The sequence below is a fragment of the Pseudovirgaria hyperparasitica genome, assembly GCF_010093815.1.
Source record: "Pseudovirgaria hyperparasitica strain CBS 121739 unplaced genomic scaffold EJ05scaffold_20, whole genome shotgun sequence".
Taxonomy (NCBI): Eukaryota; Fungi; Ascomycota; class Dothideomycetes; order Acrospermales; family Acrospermaceae; genus Pseudovirgaria; species Pseudovirgaria hyperparasitica.
Window position 1 is genome coordinate 622,471 of NW_022985568.1, and position 10,296 is coordinate 632,766.

Here is a 10,296-nt window from a genome sequence, read left to right on the forward strand (position 1 = left end):
CCCTCCACCAAACTACGTTTGTACCAATTGACGCAGTACCACTGTCTACATTATAGTCTCTGTCTTCCGAAACGAATCCAATACACCGATATCCCTAATCATGCGATATCCGTGCTACCGACCATTGTTTCCGCCTTACATATTACCCCTTGTGCGTTCGCCAGGCTCGAGCAGCCGGTCAAGCAAAGATATTGACCCACATCATGTTCCCCATCGACATCTAGCGCCTCTCCCGCTGCTCCCCGCGGACGCTGAAAACGCTTGCATTGAGACTAATACGTAGCCTGTTGCCATGCTCTGTCCTTTCTAGCAACAACAGTGTTACTTTCAACCAATCACCAAGCTCTTTATAAAACGACCCGGCATACAGAAACCTCTTAGACAGCTACACTATATCGGGCGATATGTCCGTGAAACGGCCCGAAGACTACGCCAAAAACGACAGGGCATCGGCATCGCTTGGGTCCGATTATGTGTGATCGCAAAAGCGCACTAGTCCCCAAACCCGGCCGAGTATGAAAACCCACGAATGCGCTGGAACGAAAGAGGGAATTCTCGCGGCGTAAAAAAAACCACGCGGTCCACGCCAGCACTACCCTCTATGCAGAGTTCCACACCATCTCCGTATGCCCGTCTAGGTTAAGGGTGTCGCGGCAGTGGGGCACTGCTCGCGCTCGCATTCTGATTGTAACTCTGGGCCCCACAGTTATATACATCGTGCCTCTACGAACGTCTGTATTGCATAATACGACAATTCGTATGCCAAGTCCATCTGGGACATGCCCAGTCTGTCAAGACTCAAGAGACACCTCCGCTACGCCGCTGTGTCAATATTGCAAAATACTACGATACCATGACCCTTCGATGGAAGTCTGATCCACGATAGTGGGAACGATGTGTCTCGAGTTCGTGACTGAACTACAACCTGTTCATGTAATTAATAGCGGCTACGAAACCAGGACCAGGGTTACGGCAATTGGGCATCTGTACATGCTGCCCTCGATCGACAACAACGAGCATAGGATCATGGACGTGGACCTGGTTAACTCCATTAGTCCTCGCCATGCTTATGCCTGTCGGACGACGCAAAATGGCATGGAGGATTGTTTATTCATTCTGACAATTAGACAATTGCCACTCGGGCTTCTCCGCATATGAACGATGGCCTTCTCCAACTTTTGATCCGTTTGTCCATAGTTACATGGGAAAGCTTGGCGCCCGATGCACGTCTATGCCACCAACACGCGTTTTTATATATAATTAATATTTTACGGCATCGTCGACAAATACTTATATACCTATTAAAATATCTATTATATATTAGTATTATATGATATTAGCTATATATTAGTATTTTTTTAACTATTTTACGCTATCTATTATACCTCCTAAGTAGCGTAAAGGTATTTAATTCGGATAGAATAACTCAATAGAACCTCTACTACTACCTCCTAGGCTACGGCTACGTATATCTATATTAAAGGCGCTCTAGTATAGTATAGATAAGGTATTAAGGGCTACGAAGATAGTAGTAAGGCGTAAAAATATACCGCTAGCGCCCTCTAACGTACTCTTATCGAGCGATCCTCTAGCCTTACTAGGCGATATATCTAATAATACTAATAACTCTACTTTAGTTCATAGAGATATAGTTAAGGAGGAGGAGAAGAAGGACCTATAGAATAATAACGCGGCTCTTAATAAGATAATATAGTCTATCTATATAAATTAGTAACTTAGAGTAGATAGTTTTAGAAAGATTATTAAGGCTATATCGCTAAAGATAGAAGCCCGGTATAAGTTTAAGAAGGAGTTATATAAGAAGGAGATTTAGTAGTTAATTAATAAGGCTCTCGGTACTAATAACTAGCTATTTAAGACTTAAGGCTTTACTATAAAGCTCGGAATATCTAGTCGTGCTAGGAAATAGTTAATACTTCTAGACTAGAGTCTAGATAACTAGAATAAGCTTCTTACCTTCCTTAATAAGATCTATAGTCTAGTAAGAAAGGATCTACTAGAGGCTATATTTCTTACCTTTAAGGATACTATTATCTATAAGTCTTATTAGCTACTAGAACGTAAGAAGGCTATAGTATCTAATCCGAAGTCTCCTACGCTATTACTACTTATTAGTATAGTTTCTACTAGTCTAGTATTATCGCCTATAGATCCGAATCTTAAGGGACGCTTAAAATAGCTATTTAAATTATAGGAGAAGCGAAGATAGCGAGGCCGTAACTAAGGAGTTATTATTAATAATATTTAGAGTAAGCTCTAGTATAGTAAGGCGATATATATAAACTACTAAGGTTAGTACTATAAGATTATATTACCTAATAGAATACTCTACTATAAGGTGGATAAGACTATCTTAGAGCTATAGGCTAATAATATTATTAATAGTATTTAAGGCGTAACTAAGGATAAGCTATTAATAGACTTATTCTATAAGATTATCGCTCGACCGTGCCTAAGGAAGTCTTAAACTAGTAGTAGAACTAGTATCTCGTTAACCGCCGTTAACGGAAGTACTACTTCTATACTTAAGCGCCTTAAAATAAAGAGATTACGACGTAAGGAGGCTAAGTTAGATTATAAGAAGCGGAATACGAGGCTTTAAGATAAGTAGATAAGATAGATAATAATTAAGCGTAAGGAGACGGTGGCGAGACGTCGTTAAGATAATAAAGATAAGCTTACGTATACTTAACTACTTTATTAGATGGAATTATAGTATTACGGGTTTAATTCTATAATACCTATATAGATATCTACGTTTCCTTAACCTTAACCTTAACCTCGCCCTCTATCTACTTATAGTTTAAATTATTCGCTAACTCGTAAGACTCGTTATAAAATACCCCCTTAGACACGAGTTATAGAAACCTTTAGTAGTCTAGTATAACTAGGGCGTTACTAGGCGGATATAGTACTATTAGCTCTTAAATAGCGTAAGAAGATAGAGACTCACGATAAGACGAGGGCTAGGATACACGAATTAAGACTATATATAGATAATAACTACTATACTTACTACTATATTAAGGAGATAACTCGGCCTAGAACTACTTATTATAAAGCCGCGAAGATAGTAGGTATTCTACTTAGTATTCTACTAGATACACGTCTATACCTTCGTAAGTATAAGGAGTAACTTAAGGTAAGCGAGGCGGCGTCCTCGCTCTAGGCGTTTACTATAACTAGTATAACTAGTATTTAGATAGGGATGGTATAGTATTTCTTAGAGTATATTTAGGAGTATATATTTATATATTAAGGCTATATGTATAAGAATAGGGTTATTGGATAGTAGTATAGTTAGATAGAATAATAGGGTGTATTCTATTATAGAACGAATTACTACCAAACCCTTTTAGTAGGAATCCGAGAGTATATATATAAAGGGACGCTAATCTATCTAGTACGTAACTATTTACCGCCCTTCACGTTACCTTCTAACCCTATTAGCTAAGGTATATATAGGTCGGGTTCTAACTAAGGCTAAGTCCTAATAATTATCCCTTCCCTCTAGGAAGCTACCCTTAGCGACCTAGATTATTATCTATCTCTATATCCCTATCCTAAGTCTCGTAAGACCTTAGTTATTCTCTACGCTTTATCTTAGATACTTACTAATATTTGCTAATCTAAGATTTATATAAGCGTTTTCCTAATAAACTAGATTTTATCTATCTTAACTTCTTATATAGGTAAGATTATCTAATTAGGCCTAGCGTATCACGTAATATAATTAGATAAGCCCGGGTACTACCTATATTAAAATCTTTTCTTAGAAATATTCCTTTCTTTAAAAAACTTCTTAACTCTTTATAGAGTTTTTTAGATTATTAGATATATTACCTAATCCTTATAGATATAGATTTATATAGATTTACTATAATTTAGTACGATTTACATAATTTACTAATTTTCGTACCATCCTTAGCTAGTAATAATATAATTCGTAATAATCCGTATAAATTAATAATAATTATAATATAGTTTCTCGAAATCTTAACGCTCTAAAGTAATTAGTATAGAAATAGGCGCCTTTAAATAATCCCTATCTTATATACGTTACCGATATATCGAAAGCTATTAATCTACTCTAACCTAGGCCGGGCTCTAATAATCTAGCTATATATTATTATAGTTATCGCTTTCTATCGTATATTACTTATAGTAGTACTAAATCTATAATATACGGTACTTATATAACTAAGAAGCGTTATTATTTATAGGTATTTAAGTAAGTTCGAAGAACTTTATATAGATTTACTTATATTAGTATAGATTACTACTAGGCCTCTAGTAACCCCTACTAATAAGGAGCGTAGTACTACCGATTATAATGCCTTAGAGAAGGCTTTCTACGAGCTATATATCTAAGGTAAGGGTTACGTCTAGAAGTATAATTCTAATAAGATCCGTAAGGATTTATCGGAATCTACTATAGCTATTATTACCGCGATTACTAGGTAATATCGTTTTTCTTAAATTATTATAGATTCTTACTAATATATATTAATCTCTATAATAGTACTAAAATCTCTACCACTTTGGACTTCTTTCTATATACCGGCGATATTAAAATTCCTAGAAAAGGTTCTAGTAAAAAGGCTAAGGTTCCTTCCTTACGCGTGCTAAAGAGCTATAAAATTAGGGAAGATAGCTCTAATCTAGAAGTTTCTATACTAAAGTTATATAGTTCTATACTAATTATTAAATCTTTTCGCTAATTTATATAATTCTTAGCGTGCCCGCGCCGGTCTATCTCTCTCTATCCTAGGTTCTATCGCTCCGTAGGTTTCTATAGAGGAGTTTATAGCTATAAGGTGCGCTATATAGAATTTATAGTGTCGGAACGAAAGGCTAGAGACTTATATTATAAAGCTCTATACTATACTAAATAAGAACTAGCGGAAGGAATTAGATATAACCATCGCGGTAATTAGTACTTCTACTCCTACTCTAACTTAATCGGTTTAGATCTATACTAATTAGTACTAATATGTCTCTTTTATCTAGCGTTTTTGGTTTTTTAGTTTTAATTTTAAAGCGATCTTACTTCTTCTAGATAGATTAGTACGAGTTTATATAGATCTATATAGATCTTTATATTTTCTTTTAGCTTTCTTAATTTTATCTTTCTTTAATAATAACTTCTTTAATCTCTTTAGTAATCTATACCGATCTATACTAATCGGCACCGATTTTCGATGTCTATTTCTCTTAGTGAATTATTTTTCTAAGTCTCTTTTTTAGTTAAATTTTTTAAAGTTCTAAGTTCGAACTTTCTAAGGAAGTTCCTTAATTCCTTAGAATATTTTAAAGATCTATATCTCTTTTACCTTCTTCCTTTTAGGCGGCCGTTCTTAGCGCCGAACTATACTAAAAAACGTTAAATTACCGTACTTTAGTATAATTCTCTACAATTCCACGGCTTCCTTTACTAATCGCTACTTATATACTAATATCGCTACTTTGCTAATATTTATTATAGGTTCCTAAGTATCTTCGTTAGAATTATATTCTTTCTAACGAATTTTATATAGCCACGTACTATCTTTAGCGCGTTACTAGCTAAGTATCTACTTAACTTCGTAGATATCTATACCTTCTTACGTAACTACTTTATGTAGTATCTATTCGGAATAATCCGGTAATAATAAGATATAAAATGGCTCGAGAAGCGTAATATAGAATATATTATATATCTTTAACGTAGGAGGGAGTTATAACTCGTACACCTAGTTATTAATTACACAAGTAATCTTATATAGACCTATTATTATATAGTTAAGCTTCTTCTTTAGCCTAATACTACGAATATTCTTACTATTTAGTAAAACTTTATCCCTAATATTAAAGATTATAGGTTTTCTACCCTTATTATAGTGCGATTTACTATAATTCGTAGTATCTTATAGTAACTTTATAACACTTCTTTACGTTTAGAATAGTTCTATAGTAATTTCTATTACTTTAACGTTAGGTTATTCTACTTTAAACTAAGTCCCTAAGAACTACGTATTATGGTTCCGACCGAAGTTTACTTTAAACGGACTTACGTAGGTTAATATATATCGGCTGTTATTATACGCGAATTCCGCGATATAGACTAACCTTACCTAGTTATTCTACTTAAAGTTATAATATACGCGTAAATACGCCTCGACTATCTAATTCTACTACTCTATCTACCTATCTATTTATAGGTAGAACGTAGTACTAAGTTTCCGCTTAATTCCTAGCGTATAGTAGAAATCCTTCTAAAATTTAGATGTTATCTACGGACCTCTATCCGAAACTATACCGTTTAGTATACTATAGAGCCGGACTACGTCACGGAGTAGTATATCTATAAGATCTAGTACTTAGATCGTCTTCCTTATAGAGATATAGTATAATATCTTTATAAATCTATCTAGAACTACGAGTAAACTATTATAAATATACCTAGAATACTTACTTAGGGGTAGATCTATAATAAAATCTATTAATAATTCCTTCTATGCCTCCTTTAGTATAGGTAATAGCCTTAATTCACTATATGGTAAGTATCTATATACTTTTATATACTAGTAAACGTTATACGTTTTTACGTAGTCTTTTATATATTTATAAAGACCTAACTAGTCGTACATCCTTCGGATTAAATTAACCGTTCTTATAATACTAAAGTACCCTACTAACGTGTAATCATGCTATTCCCTTAAAATATTAATTTATAAGCCGCCTTCCGGCACGTAGAGTCGGCCTTAGAAGTAGATCGCGTCCAATTATCATTCCTACCTTAATAACTACAGCGGATCTATAGCGCTTCCTTTTATACTTATAACTTTCTTTACTAATATATCGGAATTCTAGGTAGATTTAATTAAGTCTTTAAGGTTTTTCTTAGTTTCTTAGACGTTTATTTAGATTACTTAATACCCGCTCTAATTCCCGCGGAGAATCGCCGAAAGTGTCCTAGCTTCTAGCATTCTATTAGATAACTAGTCTTATTATTATAGACTTTGGCTTTGCCTTGTCTCTAGCATTACATAACGGAGCCGGGACGGATAGAGACTAGTATAGGGGTATCACGTGACCTCGCTTAAGACTATACTTAAAGCTATAACCATACGGCTTATCCCTATTCTCTCTAAGTTAAATTATAATATATCTTAGTTACCATTATAGTAACACCTTGGTTATATCTATTATATTAATTTAACTTTAATTATCTCTTCCTATACGTGGCCTTATAGCATAAGATAGTCTTAACCCGTAAGACTCTAATCCAATGTAGTAACTCTCTAACTCCTTCCTTAGCTTTTAGGACGAGATACGGTCTATCCACGAGTCTATTATGGCCGTCTAAGCGGTAAGCGAGTCTCGGATATCTAATATCGAATATAGCGTCTATACGGCTCTATAACGTATCGACGCCCGCCTCCTTACGGTCGAGTTATATAGCCGTACTCCCGCCACCTTAACTTATAGCGACTCGTCCCTACCCTAGCCCGACTCCTCCCCGGTAGCGCCCTAACGCCTATATAGGCCTGAACCAGCCTTTCCTACGCGCGCTCCCGCCTTACTACTTCCTACGCCGTATATTATACTCGACCGGGCTCCTAAGAGGAAGCCCCTCTCCCTTAGCGACCCGTATAACGGGTCTAAGGCCCTCTTCTATATATAGTCCGTTATAATATGGTATAAGATTACCCGGGACGCTAACTTTATTAGCATCTATAGAGACTAAATAGCCCTTATTTAGGCTAATCTAGCGCCTAAGGTATAGAGGGGGGTTAGCGCTATGTATTCCACTAGGGGGCTAAACGGCGACTAGGACCCGCACGCGTTCTTAGACTACCTTAAATTCTAGTTCGGAGACACACATACTAAAGAGCGGGCCCTCTAGCGGTTAAATATAATTATATAAAAGGTAAAGAAGCCGTTCACGGAGTACTTCGTGCGGTTCTATACCGCCCTCTAGAAGGCTAGGGGAATATACTAGGCCGACGACTAGAAGCTTATACGGCTCCGGGACGGCCTTAACTAGGAGACCCGGGCGGTAGCCCTAAACCGGGGCCTCCCGGACTAGTACGAGGCCGCCGTAGGCCGCCTTTAGAATATTAGCATGGATATAGAGTTATTCCGGCTCCGTACTAGGTAAAGCGCCGCACCTTAAAATAGGCCTAGTAAGGATAAGGACGGCGACACGACGATATCGGCGGTCGCTATTAAGGCCGTTAAGATAAAGAGTAAGGAGCGAGCCGCGTCCCTAATAGTAAAGGGTAGAGATAGGGTTAAGAAGAAAGAGACTCCTTCGTGGATCCCGAAGGACTTATTCTAGAAGCGCCGTACGGCGGGCGTATATACCCGGTACGGCTAGGCTAGCTACTAACACCGGGGCTATCTAAACGCTATTAACATACGAGCGCTTAAGGTTACGGCCCTAGCTTAGGATAATACTAATTCCGACTCCAAGGCGGGGGAAGTATAGTCCTCTACTAAAGCCCGGGTTGGGGGACGTTACTATATTCGGTAAGGAACGAAGCTATAGGCGACCCGGATAACGGCTCCGACCTAGAGGATAGCGCGCCCGCTCGGGTTATAGACGGACCCCCACCCGTTATATTACTATTCCTCTAGGATAGGAAGTATATAGACGCCTTAGTAGATATAGGGTGCGAGTATTTCGCGGTAGTTAGCCCGGCCCTTACGGCGGACGTGGCTAAGTCGCGTATCTTGGTTCTACGTTATCGAGTGGCTCTCGCCGCTAATAGAGCGTTAGGACCGGAGATTACGGAAGTCGTTACTATCTAGTATAATATCGCGGGGTGGCGATAACGCCTTACCGCCTATATAGTACCCGGGCTAGACCGGGACCTTATCCTTAGGAGCCCGTGGCTCTACTAGGCCGGCGCCGTTATCGATATACACGTGGGCGAAATCACGCTTTACCGCGCCCACGGCCTTATAGCCCGGGATATTAATACCTATAGGCGCCTAATAAGCATCCGGGTCCTTACCGAGAAGGGCCGTATTCCTAGGGGTCTAGAGACGGCTTACTACCGTGGGCGAGTAGTCGCTACTAGTATCCGCGACGTTACCCGCCTCCTATAACTTATACTCCCCTAGTTACCTCCGGTATCTAACTAGAACGCGACCGAGCTTACGGAGGATAGGCGCCCGCTCCCGTTAACGCTATACGCCTACCGCGATCTCTTTAATAAGGAAAAGGCGTCGGCGCTACCTCCCCATAGAGGGAATACCGACCACTATATCTATATTAAGTCTATACCGGTAGAAACCCCTATGAACCTCCCCTAGGGACCACTCTACGCTATATCTCGGGAATAACTCGTGGAGCTCCGTCGCTAGCTTACGGATCTTATAGATAAGGGATGGATACGGGCTAGCTTCTTAGCGGCTAGGGCGCTAGTACTCCTTATCCCTAAGCCGGGAGAGAAGTAGCGGCTATATATCGACTATAGGGCCCTTAATAGTATTACCGAATAGGACCGATACCCGCTACTACTTATACGCGAGACCCTATACACTATTAGTAATACGTCGTGGTTTAGTAAGGTGGACATCCGGGCGGCATTTTATAAACTACGGGTCGCTACCGGGGACGAATATAAGACGGCCTTCTGCACCCGGTTCGGCCTCTTTAAATGGATAGTTCTCCCTTTCGGTCTCTCCGGCGCCCCTACCTCCTTCTAGCGCTATATTAACGGGGTACTAAGCGGGGTCCTCGGGGTTACCTATATAGCGTATCTTGATAATATCCTTATATACACCCCGGGCACGTTAGAAGACCACTAGGCCGCTATAAAAACTATCCTATCTCTCCTTATAAAGGCGGACCTTTACTACGACCTTACTAAATACCGTTTCGCTACTAAGGAGGTCCGGTACCTAGGTTATATTATTACCGCTAGGGAGTTAATCCGCCCTAACCTAGAGAAGATCGCCGCTATCCGGGACTAGGAGCCCCCGACTACGGTCCAGGGCGTCTAGCGGTTTATTAGGTTCGTAAACTTCTACCGTAACTTCCTCCCTAACTTCTCTACTATAGTAGCCCTACTCCACGCCCTTACTAAGGCCGGGACGGCCTTCTACTAGGGCCCGGCCGAGGACCGCGCGTTTAATACGCTAAAGAACGCTTTTATTACCGGGCTAATCCTCTAGTCCTAGAACGAGATACGCGATATAATAGTCGAGGCGGATTACTCCGGACACGCGGCGGGTGGATACCTATCCTAAAAGGTTTAGGGTATTTAGCACCCGGTAGCCTAC